This window comes from Anopheles gambiae, chromosome 3, assembly GCF_943734735.2.
Source record: "Anopheles gambiae chromosome 3, idAnoGambNW_F1_1, whole genome shotgun sequence".
Lineage (NCBI taxonomy): Eukaryota > Metazoa > Arthropoda > Insecta > Diptera > Culicidae > Anopheles > Anopheles gambiae.
The window spans coordinates 95,857,626-95,870,558 of NC_064602.1; the positions used below are offsets into that span (position 1 = coordinate 95,857,626).

Here is a 12,933-nt window from a genome sequence, read left to right on the forward strand (position 1 = left end):
CAAGCTATTTTTTCGTGTGTTTAAAAAAAGGATCCTCACAGTTTTTCTTTTTTGCATTTTCATTGGCCGTGATCATTACACAAATAGACTTATTGGAGACATCGGCACGCCGTAGCCGTATTTCCATGATATCTTTTTTCCACACTGTAGGTCAAAATTTTCCACGAATTACCATAAAACAAAAAAAAAACTGGATCTCCCGCTGTAAAAAAAAGCTGTGAAAAATGTTTGTTTTTGCTATTTTTCACAGCCAAACAGCAAACTGCCACCACGCTGGGTTTTTTTCTGGTACTTTCTTTCTGGTCTGTACCCCAACCCCATCCAAGGTTTGATCAATATTTGCTTCCGGAGTCATAACAATTTTTTCCATAACAGCCCAACCCCCTGGAGTTGTGACCCCGTTCCGAACAGAACAGAATCGAAGGAAGGAAAAATTCAAAATTCTCAGTACAACAAAAATGCAATGCCGCCGCCAACTGGCTGACGCTCGTTTCAATGCGAGCTGTACGGTGGAGAGTATATGAAGCAATATCCTGCAGTATAAACAGTCCTTCAGAGCCCCAGAGTCCTGCTATGCACAATCCACAGGAGAAAGACAGAACACCTGGACACACCGGCAGCAAGTTCCTTTCGTTCAAGGGCTAACCTTCCGGGGGGCTGTATGCTAGTCGGAAGGCGCAAGGGCTAAGCGACGAAACGTTTCCCCCAGGCACTAATCGACTTTTGCGAAAGGAGCGTTCGTCCTTGCGTTGCAGACAGTTTAACGAGCTCTATAAAGTAGAATAGCTTAAAAGTAACCTCGCCCCAAAAAACGGACCGGAAAGAACGAACAGTGCAACCACAGCAGGGACCGGCGTCCGGAGCGAGTTCTATCTAATCAAGCGGAAATATTTTTCTGTTATAATTTATGAAGCTGCTGCTGCTGCTGCTACTACCCTCATATTGTACTGATATTCATTGCCTGCGGGTCCGGTATAGTAGCAATAGCAATAGCCGGATACTTTTAAGGTATTACAGCACCAGATTAACATCAACAACTCGACTCTGTTCGATCGGAACCCCTTGATGTTTGAGTGGGGGGGATCGATCGTAAAAGAACGCAAAGCTCTTAGGTCATAAAATGTAACGTTCTATCACATACTTCCCCTCCCTCTACTTAGGATATTGAATTAATAACACGCTTTAAAATCGAACATTGCCGAACAACCGCTGGGCGCATTTGCTCAACCCAAAGCGAAAGCTAGTCAAGCGAAACAAACAGACCGATTTTAGCGAATAGAACAGAGCTGTCATGCAGAACTACAACCCGTAATGGTTTACAACACCACAACAGGCAGACTGCTGCCGAACGTTCAGCCATCCGGAATAATAATTGACCGTTACAGTCACGTCAGAGAGCTTTAGCACATACAACTTGTTGAGTGAATTCGTGCCCAACAACACAACCGAGCGCTACCTGGGGCCTGCTGCCTGTTTGTTGCAAGCAGATCATGTAAAAAACCTCACGATAACTCGTCTACTCTTCACCCACAGCAAGAAGACACACGCACACGCACCAACAAAAAGGAGGATAATGGGGTGCAAAAAAACACCACAACGTTCAAGAAGCGCACGAAACTCAAGCTCCAAAGTAGAAAAAAATCGAAAGTTAAGGTCAGTGGGCACCGGTAAACCGGTTTCTTCCAAACTTTGGTCTTTTTCGCCCTGCCCCGGGAAGGAGAACTCTTCGACCAAGACAAGTCAACGAACACACATCCACCGGTGGAGGCGCGCGGGCGCGTGTTTAGGCCATGGGAAACTTTGCGCTAGCTGGTAGGATGGATCGAACGCTAAAGTGAACAACTTCTAAGTTTTCATGTTTTGCCGTCGTTCGGCGATCTATTCAAATTTGTGCTCCCAGCTGCAACATTGACGAGCGAGTTGTTACATGAAAACTTGTCCAAGTTTCTTCAGAGCACCAAACTGACGTCCATTAGTAACTAGACATAATCCTGTTGATCGTATCTATTGAGTTTCTTATAGCAGATTTAAAAGCTCAAAAGACCATAAGATATCTTCTGGCAATTAGAAGGCATAAATCGGCATTCCTGGCACTTCAAAGTCATTGCCCACCTCCATCAATCACACAAACGAATAACTCCACCAGAATGCTGTATTCTCTTCAGATAATTGCATACTTCCAGCAACAAACAATGTCAGTAAGACACCTCACTATCTCCGAAATGGGCTGGGAAATGGAAAGTGGCTGGAATTTGAAAATGGCATTTCAATCGAAATCAATCAACCGAACACCACACACACACACACACACCCAACAGAACACGAACGTAAAACCCAACCACCCCGGACGTCACAATCATTTTACGCTTCATTAGCCGCGTGTGGCAATTTTGCGATTTGCTAATGCTGGACACAGGCGGCAGGCAGGCAAGCAAATTTGCACGCGAATGCTAGGAGAAGGCGCCGTGCACACACGCACACACAGAGGGCAGCAGCAGCTACAAAAGCGTGCTGAGGTCATCCGAAATACATTTGCCATTTCAAGCGGGACGCCCAGTCGTCCGTTAACGGTCCTTTCACTTCGGTTCTGAAGAACGGCCGGTCAAGCGATTATAGGGTGGAGAAGTTGGAGGCATCTATCTCCGAGTCCGGCGCACACTCCCGCGCCACACGCGGCTTGTGCCCTTTTTCCTACAATTGCCGGTAATTTCAGCGGATGAGAATTGATTGAATTTGTCCGGAATTGATTGAGGAAGCTAGTCTCCTTCTTTTCTCGGAAATTCCCATTCCTTATATCGCATCTCAGACGGAAAGATGATCCCATCTCGTAGTTTGGGAATTGCGAAACAAAGAAAGCTAACTCAAAAAAATGGTTGGTTCCGTCAACGAACTTCGGGATGGGGATCCGGATGGTAGCAGCAACGAATCGAAATAGGTAGCTAATTGGAAATAGGGAAACACAATCCCAAAGTGTTTGTAGTTTGCTGAGAAGCTAATTGCTTTCAGAACCAGTCTAAGAGTATATCTCTTTAAACTTGCTCAAACAGTTCTCCAAGAGTGTTGGGGCGAGTACACACACACACGCACACCAGGGCAGTAGAGTAGGAGGATTCCACAATGACCCAGAGCGACTGCTTCCCCACTACTCTACGCCCTATCTAAGACCGGTCTCGCTGGGTTCTCTTTTTACATAACAATCGTTTATACCTTTTTAGAGACTCGGACCTGCCCCGCTGGCAAACTCGTTGATCCACGGATTCTAGCCACCAGCAGGAGACACGGCTGCTGATCGCATCGGGTGGGTTGATGCTACCCGAGGACACATCTACCATAAGGTCGTAGGTTTGTTGAGGCCTTCGCGGAGCGAAACTCTCAAAAGCCAGTGATGCAAGTTCTATCAAACATCTCGATTGATGATGAAAAATATCGAGCTTTTTTGTACCACAAAACACAAGCGAGCACGTCCTATTATATCTCCCTAAAAGAAAAAAACAAAGCCTAAAAGAGAATACGAAAAATGAAATGGCAAAAAAGCTGCCGGGTTCTCGGGCGACGTCTTCGTCCACCCGTATCTGGTAACAAGAGAGATCTGTTGGCTGGCACTCTTGAGCACATTCCGGTTGTTGATTCTTCTGTCGGCATTAAAGATGCTTAGTTTTCATACCGTAGTCTCGGACAGCTGTTAAGGAACATGGCAGTGTAGACCGACCGTAGTACACTTAACATTCTGGACACGGAATATAATTGATGACGGCAGCTAAAGCCGTCCTGGTGAATGAAGGATAAGAATGAGATAAAGGAAGCGTTGAAGTTGAAGCTATTTTCGACTATATAGATGAACACAATCTTCACAGAAGGACTTGTAACATGAAATGAAACTTTCACCACTGAACGATATCTTCCCAGAAGGCGAAAATAACCTTTGTAACATTCAACAAAAAATACTAAATTCATGCTGAACCCGAAACACGCTAATCGAGCAATGATATCTTGATTTGAAGGGAACACAATAATCGCTTCCTTCCAGGTATTGATCCTACTTCTGACGCAAAAACAACCCTGAAACATTTCAACTATCTGATGACATTCATGATACACTTGTAATACAAACTGCATCACATATCCCACACCCCGTCCCAAAGCGAAGACGACGATGACGGAGAAACCGACTAGAGCCAAACGAGCAAAAATGCAGATGATCCATCGCTTCTTGCAACAAGATTTAACGACACCGTTTAGACCGCCGTAAAAACCCCCCATTCCCGTAAAACACTCATTTGTATTAGCACCGTATCAGTGTCAAATTACTTTGCTGTGCACCACCACCACCATGTCAGCCAGCCAGCCACCAGTTTGCGTGCTGTCTGCGCAACTGGTTTCTTGGGTCCTGGGGTTTGCCATTTCAGGTTGGTCGTCTCACGCGATTTAATGTCGTTTTTTTTGCTTTTTTGGCATTCCATTGGGTCGGGAGAATTTCAATCGATTCAGTTCATCTGAACAAGCACCTCGAGCTCGTAGCAGAATTAGGAAACACACCCGAAATGAATAATGGGCATTAGTAGTTCCTACTGTATTATCGTTTTTGCATGCACAGCATAACACTTCCTGCGTGAGGGTGACGGAATCTCGCCATCATCGCAGCTTCTTCATAGCTAATGCTTCTCTGCTATTGTCATTGCACACATCAGAGCAAATCGATCGTACTTGTTTCAGTACCAACCATTTACCAATGTTGCTTCCATAGAGTCACAACGTTGAGGGGACCTCGAATACGAATAAAACGAACCCAAAAAGCACTCCACCATTTGAACTTCACGCCCGGTCCCAATGTCGACGGATGTTGTAGGATGGGAAAGGGAAGCAGCCCAGGTTGCATGTGGCAGAGAGCCCACCCCAGTGATGGATATGCAAAATGTAGCCCGCCACACATTGCCAACAAGCCTCGGCGTGTACAAACGCTGAAACGATCGATAAAATACTATTTTTGGGGGGCATTTGCGCTAGAGCAATGTGGATGGGAAACGTCGACTTCTGTACGACACATTGTACATGACATACGAAATTGATTCTACGCTCGCGCTTCCACATTGGTGGTGCTGGTGGTGGTGCCCGTACTTTATGAATAATTTATTTGGTGGGGGAGAATTCACGCTAAACATAAAAATTTATTGCCATTTCTGACCGCCATCGCAATTAATAGGCTTTCAAAATCGGATTAAAACAAAGGGTGTCATTTACTTTGTTTTCAAAGATGTTTAATAAGAGGCTGCTGCAGCGGTATTCCTTTATTTTTTAATCGACTTTGATTATTTTTGTACTGCATTCCCTTCCGTCGCATATTAAAACTTTACAGACACTCAAGCTCCATTCTCCAGCCACCCACTGCAACGCATAGCAAAGCCCGGGGGATCGGTCCTGACTGCATAAACGGCAATTCCTCATGAAACGCAAAACCACCCCCTCACCCTCCCGCAGTGGCATAATACAAACGCAGCATACTACGCAGCATATTACACACTGCTGGAGTGTCTGGGGCGGGGGAAGTCTGCGGCCGCAGCAAAAGGGGACGAAAATGCTGAGGCTGTCGTCTTGGCTGCTGTCAGCAAAACAGAAATTTCAACAACGAAACCAGCAACAAAAAAGTACGTACGCCAATACGTGGTAAAGGCAAAGAATGAAACCATTAAAGGTTTACGTCTTTACCCGCTCTCCCGAAGCATAGCGTGTTTTGGGGTTGAGATGAAGTTTCGAACATTCACGTACGTTTGGGCGTTTGATGTATGCCCAGCCGTTTTGAGGCGATGTTTCTTTTCAACCGATGAAGGTTTACAAACAAAAAAGACGACCAAAAATCCTCCTCCAGCCTCTCTTGTCACATTTTCTACTAAATTTTACTTACTTGTTTTGATGGCGATAATCGGCAAGAACTCCTCCGGATGTTGAAAAATCTCCTTCAAACTCGAATTACACCGATTTTGTTTTGTTTTCAACCCTAACACACCATCAAACACAGATTAGAACACTTTTGTCGGCACCTTTCCTTTAATATTTCATCGGAAACGGATCGCACTGTAATATAAAATCAGAAAAGAATGCACTATTAGCAATGTTGCTGTGAAATTTATAATTAAAAATCATTTTTCTGTCACTTTTGTCTTCGTTTTTTTATACTCTTTTTCGAATGGCTTTTAACATTGTTTCAGGATTAGCACTGATTGCAAATATGAACGTGGCAAAATCAAGGGCCATTCACTCACACATTCACAAACCCGTTCGTCCAACCACTTCCAGCAAAAATGATTAAAATTTCCTATCACCACGAACAGCGAGGGATTTTTTTCCCTTCACAACACACACACACACGCAAACACCTTCTGGGCGTCACTTTTCCTGGCAGGAATTTTCCTGTTCGCTTCGGAAAAAGGTACTACTAGCACACAGCGCGGCGGGTCTGTATCCTTCGCACACCGCACAGGGAAGCCGGAAGCCTTCTGAGGATGAGTTATTTGCGCTATTATTTCCATTTCCCACTTTTTCCCCAAATACGCTCGCGTCGTGTGTCTCTTGCCGCTCTAATGCTCATTCCTAACGCTCCTGACGCACACACACACTCTCGCCGTTTAACTCTCTCGGGCGAACAGAACCACGGAAACGGGGCACCAACTCTGTAGCTGTTGACCTCACCCATGGGCGAGAAAGAGTGAGCGAGCCTGTGTACTGGGCAAAGGACATGCACACTTCCTGGAACGGGAAGCCGGCCGCGACGGCCCCACAACGGTGGGTGGTTGGGTGTGTGATGGAGTTGGTTTTTTTAAAAGACAGTAGCCAAACCACCAGTAACAACTGGCCAGCGTGCATGTGCAATTATTTTCCAGCCTTTTGATAGCGTTCGGTCACGCAAGAGAGCTGTCGGAAAGTGACGCAATTTAGGAATTAAAAACATAGGAAACATTCCCAATTCAGCACTGGGGGGGTTTGTTGCTGGAAAGAGGTTGCTGCACTTGCAACATCGCAACACGCCCTACTACAAGGACGAAAGCGACAACCTTTCCTACAGAGAGCGAGCGAAGGAGCGTTTGCGAGCGAGCAAAAACAAACCAACGCACAGAGCAAAAGCAACAGAAACAGAATGCAAGGAAAATCACACACACACAATACTCTTTCCCGAAGATAGCATCATCGTCACCTTATCTAATCGCTCAAATCGTTCCTTGCCAGTGTCGATAAAACAAACCGTTCAGGTCCGCGCTCCCACCACACAATCAACCCACATAAACACTCCCTCAAGTGCCGCGGAAGAACTCCAGCAACACACACACACACCTACGCTCGCTGGGCTGGCCCGTACACACCGTGCCGTCGATTGGCAAAAGCAGTCAAACACCGACACACCCGGCGACACAGCACGCCGACACGCGTTCACAGTGGCAGGAAGTTTGCAGCAAACTGAGCAGCAGCAGCAGCAGCGGCCGTTGCGAAAAGACGCGCGCGCGGAGTTTCACGCAAAAGGTTGCCCACCAGAACCGGAGTGTCCTCCGAGAGGGTGGCCCTGCGCTCTGTGTGTTTATGCTCCCGGGCCTCTCTCTCTCTCTCTCTCTCTCTCTCGCTCGGAGTTTCGGTGTGTTTTCTCCGGAGTGAGGACGCGCCCGAGAACAACCGCCAGCCCACGCTGTTTCTTGCCATCACACACACCCAACAGCTGCTAATCCAAAATGCTCCCTGTTTGCACAAAATGCTACAACAGGATCTTCTTCACTTCCGGATCAGGATTTCCGGAGGAATGAACGAACAAAAAACAAATGCCAACCTCACACCGCGAAACAAACGGCTTCCAGCGAGAACGAAACTTCAGGGATAGAGCATTTTAACAAGCCCTCCCATGTGTGTGGTGGGTGCCACCACCAAGAGCGTTGCAAAACAGTCTCTTTTCCGCTTTTTAAAACGCATGCGCCGCATTTTACACCGCCGCTCCTGTGGCAACGAGAGCTATCGAGGGGCATTTTTGCTCTTTGCTTTTCTTCCTTTTAGTCCACGGTAAATGACACTGGTAAAGCACTGCTTCCGTTTCCTGCCGGCAGGAGGATGTTGCTCCCATCGCACACAGCGAACATAGCGCAGAATAAAGCATTAAAGCTGTTTATGCGTCCAACACGGGGACCTCTTCTCTTCATGGAAATGTCACCATGAGGGAAAGCCAGATATCATATTTTGTTCACATCAAATGATGCAATTTCAGTAGGAAACCGAAAGAAGAACGCAACAGCGATACAACCTCCACAGTACAGTGCACAAGTAAAGAACCAAGATTAGAATGTACGGCCGTTCTCGGCTGTGTGTCTTATTATCACTTGCACACGCGCACACACACACACACACATGCACGCGGCAACAGTCACGACAATCTCACGCATCCGGACAACATACACACACAACACACACCCGTGATGCTGCCCCTGCGTTATTCTAAATAGTGTCAAAATCAGCTGACAGGGAAGCGCCAAAGGGCGACGACACGGATGTAGATTTTACAGCCATTCTTGAACGGTTGGAAATTGGACTTGGAATGCGTCGCAGTTTTGGAGGGGAATAGTCCATACTTAAACTGATTAAGCTGTCCGAAATATTCACCGATAACACACAGCTCGATTGCCGATTTGCCTTGACAGCGTCTCTCCCAAAAACGGATATGTCACTCAGTGCTGGACCAGGAACCTACCCTCACACTGTTGCACCACACAAAAACGCAACGCTGATCCCCACAGTAACGACCCCCAAAAACTTCAACGGAGGCGTAACGATCGGCGTGAACACGCACACACACACACACAGAACCCTTCACAGACCGTCGTCAGTCGAACACGACCGTAGTACCGCGCGGTTCAGACGTCTGGCTGCAACTGAGAGCGCGAGAGCGTGTGCCCCGTAGCCGTAGCAAGCAGCCGTAGATCGCGGACACGATCCTTCCCCACACACACAAAAGGTGGTGCACGCCATGGCTCTCCCGGCGCGGCCTGCTCGTGTGTGCGCGAGCGTGACACGCACACTTTCGCCCTCGCACACACAGAGCGCGACGGTTAGAGGAAAGATCCGAAAAGCCATACAAAGGAACCGCGCGCGCGCGCGCACTCTCGTATTCACAACCCAGGAGGGTTGTAAGGGGGAACGGGCGGTGGAACCGGTGTGGATCATTTTAATACCCCGGGTGTAGGAGATGGGATGCCCCACCAAAAACAAAAACTCGATCAAGTAGGGCCCAGCACAGGTAAAACAACAGAGCGAGCGGCCAGATCGATCTCTCACGCGCCTTCGTCATGTAACAACGGCTCACCACTCTCTCTCTCTCTCGCTCTCGTTTTCGATATACCGTGAGGGGTTGTGAAAAGGGCGAAAGGGTGCAGCAGGCGGTGGAGCTGCTGCTGCCACTTACACCAAGAAACGAGAACCCAGTGTGCGCCATACTAACGTGTGTTCGTTCGTTGACACGCATCAGCAGCCCCACGTTGGCCGTCTGTTGTGCTTGCAGTGTGTATACAGGCCGTGCAAAAGGGGTGATGATATTGCCCCAGCACGCACTGTGCGTGTGTGTGTACGTGTCCGGTACGTGGTACGCGTCGGCAGTTGGGTTCTAACGTGCCCGCACAATCATCGATATTGGCCCGGAGTTACGGAGAGATCGGCTAGTTGAGGTTCTGTAACATGAAGAATTGGAATTAGAAGCTTTCTACGGGGGAACACCAAAGAAGCAGATTGTTCTGATTTACCAATCCTTGGGATTTAAGATTGGCAGACTTCTGAAAAATGCAAATAACAATTCGATATCTTCCAAATCGTGGGACATTCCCGCCTGCATTGACTTACACGAAGGACTCTATCCAACATTTGTCACATTTTCCACCCCTCAAGCAAAGGTCACAATCGATGGAAACATGCCAATGTAACTAACTATTTGTTTGACTTTCCAATACACACACACCCGCGATTAGAAGATTCTACAAAAAGAAGAAAAAGAAAAGAATTGGTCAAATGCAAGCTAATCATCTAAATTGGATCGAAGGCATTCGTGGGGCGACGTCCCAAATGGAGGCGACGCGCAGGCAATTTTTCATTCAACAACCACCCCCTCCCCATCCTCTCAGCATCACCTAAAGAACGAACGTGCGTGTGTGTGTGGTCGGGGGGCCCGTGACCATTCGTGGACCACTCCAAAAGAAGGAAGAAGGCTACAATAATACGCTCACGTCATTCCAGGCGGCCTGCCAAGATTTAGCTTTACGAACCACACCACCCCATAACCGATTTGTGGGCATTAAATAATAGCCCCGCAGCAGTAAACGAAATGTGTGTGTGTTTTAGATAAAGGATTTAGATTAAGTTCGGAGCCATGTCCGATTAATATTTCGTCGCTGGGATTGTGGGATTTGCGAAACGCGACAAACACACTTCACCCACAATTTAGGGGATACAATTTGTATTGTTTTTTGGGAACGTTTCATTGACTTTCATCGACAAGTAAAACGCGAATCTTTCTTTTCCCCCTACGATTGCAATATTTAACACAATCGAGGGATGAAGATATATCCATTCACTCCCTTCCTCTTTGTCTCCAAGTTTCCTGGGTCGAAGGTGATAATTACGGTAGGGGGAAGATGAGGCTGAATCGAACTAGGTGCTACATACTAATTAGACCTATTCTTTTCTTTTCATCCCATTTTTTGGCACATGGTGTTGCGTAGTTGGCAACAGAAAAACGTTAACCTCATTCTTTTTTTTATTGCACAAGCTCTTTTTTCTGACATATCTTGTGTTCTCTCCTGACTTCCTGCTAAATGAAGGTGCAAAATGTTGGTCGATATTGCCTAAATCACTGCGAATGTTGAGTAAACTTGTGTCACAAATCTTCAAACTCAAAGGTGCTATGTGGAATGTTTGAATACTAAAATGACGACTGATCTGTGTTCTTCTATGCTCGATGTTGATAGCAAAAAAGAGCAAAAACTGAACCCCTCTCGCAACCGCATTTTTTCGATCGAAACGATTCGCTACTAATTAAACTAATTATTTACAGTGTGAAAATGGGCCCTTCCTTGCTTACGTGAAAAATGAAAGCTAATCATTAAAGCGGTTAATTGTAGAGAGGTATAGACGAAGCGATAAACGCCAAGTATAGGCAAACAACCGGCTTCTTTTACAAATCGTGCTGTCTTCGCACATTCTCGGCGAAGGTGGGGTGTGGGGAAGTAAAAAGTTTTACCATTGTCGTACGATCAACAAAAAAGCGAAACACTGAAAGCGATGCAGCTTCGCGCCGTGAAACGTCTTCATCCCAAAACACGAACTTCCGAGATTAATTGTTAGTCATCCGAACCGATAATTAATAGGTTGCCAAGGGCCACTGGTAGAGAAACTGGTTGGATATGAAAGAGAGTTCCTTGCGTTTGAACATACTTCAGTTGCAACTTTTTGGAATTAAAACTTTTAACTAACTTGTTACAACTTATAAAAGCGTTGGAGCACTTTTTTAGCCTTGATGTTGTTTCACATTAATTGCAGTGCATCATAAACTTTTAGGGTAGTTCCGAAGCCATAAAAGCCGGAAATTATAGGAAAAATAAAGCGCTGCAAGGCCGGGCGCATCCTATCGCTTGCACGAACTAACGCATTTACCTCTAATTTTTATGGCACTGCAAGGATAAAAAGAATCAATTAATATCATTAACTCAACCCACGCAATACAGAGGCTCGAAAAGCCAAAGCACACAGCCCGGCCAAAGCATAAAAGAAAATTCCTAAGTACCCCATAGCACACCGCCGGGGTGGTGGTGTACGTGACGGGAATGGTGATTTGTGTACCTGCTGATCGTGACAAATTTCAAAATGCACTTGTCTTTGAATGCCACCTAGTACTACGGAGAGTGGGGAGAGTGCACATCAAATTACGCGCCCTTTTTAATGCAAAACGGGGAGTTCTAACGTATCGAGGGGGAAGGACTGGCAGCTAGGGGGACCGCCGGTTCGGTGCATGAAGCTGCAGCATAATGCGCGTACGCCTTCGGAATACATTCATGCGCGACCGCGTGGTGAAATGAGGGTGTGTTTTGTTTGTTGTTCGTTTGGTTCGAAAAATTCCAGTTTGAAAATCGGTTGACATTTCTTTTTATCATCGAACCCTGATCGCTCTCTAGCTAGAGTACGGCTCGGATTTAAAAAAAGGTCCAATAATTGGTAACAAAATCAAGCAGCTATTTCTTTGACTCGCACTTTAACGACCAAAACCCCTCCGCCGCCCGGCCAACTTCGTAATGAACTCGCGCGCGGCTACACGGTGTTCTGTCTTTGATTCGTGGTGCTTCGTGGGGGAGATGATGATGATGATGATCATGATGATCATGTGGCGGGATCGTACGCATGTTTGGTATTTTAATGATCCGTAGCGGCGTGAGGAAACAGTGGGAGTAGGGAGTGTGAGTGTGCAGTCAAGCTTCCTGTCCGGTTTTTGAAGTGGCTACATGTTTGGACTTTAGATCGTGATACACCTTAACACACACACCCCTAGACGGGTTATCGATTTCAAGCTTCTTCCAGCCGACAATTTGAGCATCTGAAATGAGCCTTTCTTGAAATGGGGTGTGGAAGAAGCCACACAGAGAGTTAGAAAAAAACATTAACCTATACATTGTAAGGAAAACATGAAGGTATGTTCCAAATGACAGCAATAAGTTCACGTTAATGTGATTAGCCTAAATCATCATACTCTAAGAAGCAAAAGAGAAACTTCATCTTGCTGATTCCTCATTATCATCTGCCCCCCGACACGTGTAGGCCTTTGAGCCGTACCACCTTCCAAAATTGAGTACACAAAACAAAGAGAAACTTAAATGCACACATCGCACACACGGTTAGGAGGACACTTTCATTGCGACAATTTCGAGGCTT

At 46.4% G+C, this 12,933-nt stretch overlaps 1 protein-coding gene across 16 annotated transcripts in view; it reads right to left on the bottom strand.

Moving 5' to 3' along the window:
* LOC1280492 (dnaJ homolog subfamily B member 6) overlaps positions 1-12,933 on the bottom strand; it is a 66,723-nt gene that overhangs the window by 52,497 nt on the left and 1,293 nt on the right. For 2 of the 16 annotated variants that reach the window (XM_061661075.1, XM_061661059.1), the window contains exons 1-2: positions 8,717-8,917; positions 5,900-6,069 (exon numbers count right to left, since the gene is read on the bottom strand). The exons of 2 other annotated variants lie outside the window; for them this stretch is intronic. The gene's annotated coding sequence lies outside the window, so the exon portion shown is untranslated. Of the gene's footprint in view, positions 1-5,899; positions 6,070-6,257; positions 6,280-7,323; positions 7,521-8,272; positions 8,298-8,628; positions 9,064-9,463; positions 9,685-12,933 lie in introns of those variants that run through there. 12 more of the 16 variants (XM_061661077.1, XM_061661060.1, XM_061661070.1 and 9 more) reach the window with 11 other exon arrangements.